Below are 913 nucleotides of genomic sequence, written 5' to 3'. Positions count from 1 at the left end.
CAAGATTAAATTTTAACTCCCAAGTACTGCTCCATTCATTTATGGTAGCGAGGTCTCCTTTTTTAATGCCTATCTATCGGAATAGCCATAAATTTCTCTGTACATCTGTGAATTGGGGGATTTTTGCTTGTATCCGCGGTGGTATTGTCATTAATGTAAAAAAGGAACAAAAGAGGACATATACCTGTTTCTTGGGGGTACGATGAAAAAGGCACCGGGGAGATTCGAACTCCCGATCTCCTGTTTACTAGACAGGCGCTTTAACCAACTAAGCCACGGCGCCATGATTATATGTAGTTTCTTTTTCCAAAGGTGCAGTGGGTGCAGTCATTTTTTTCCTCTCCTCTTGACAAAGTAAGATGTTTCCCAAAGTAGATCATCCGTTTTAAAATTTCCGAGGAAAACATGAAAAATTGATTTCACAACGAATGACATTGAAGGTTCTTCATGGCTAATCAGAATTATTTTCATACAAGGGCGAATAAGAAGTATTTTTCTCTGCAATAAATGCAGTTTAATTAATCAATGGTTGTAGCGTGATACTTCTATGTACCTGCTTATTTGACTGAAAAAAATATTGATGATTAAATGAAGAATTACTTTCGAAGAATGTGTGGAATAGTTTTCCTTACCTTTGAAACCCTTCCTGGCGAATAGCTGAAATTCACTTTTTCTTCAATACCGGATCCTAAGGAAAGCCAAACATTAACTTTCTAACAATTTTTGTTGTTTCCTCTAGAGTATGGCGCGCATGACTTATAAATTAATACTAATAATTAGGGATAGAATGAATAAAGTTATACTTTTTCAGAAAACGGCATTTAACGGCAATAAAAATCGAAAACTTTCATCATATCTCTACACCATTACATGTTAACTAATGCGTATTTATTTCAGCTAGCACATTTTCCTT

The 913-nt window shown here is 35.4% G+C and overlaps 1 non-coding gene across 1 annotated transcript; it reads right to left on the bottom strand.

The window, feature by feature from the left end:
- Window positions 1-209: 209 nt before the first annotated feature.
- On the bottom strand, window positions 210-283 carry Trnat-agu. The gene has a single exon. It is a non-coding gene; the product is annotated as a tRNA-Thr (tRNA).
- Between the last annotated feature and the right edge of the window lie 630 nt (window positions 284-913).

Source organism: Ischnura elegans, chromosome 3, assembly GCF_921293095.1.
Source record: "Ischnura elegans chromosome 3, ioIscEleg1.1, whole genome shotgun sequence".
Lineage (NCBI taxonomy): Eukaryota > Metazoa > Arthropoda > Insecta > Odonata > Coenagrionidae > Ischnura > Ischnura elegans.
The sequence above is the reverse complement of the archived record's forward strand: the minus strand, read 5'-3'. Positions and strand labels throughout refer to the sequence as shown.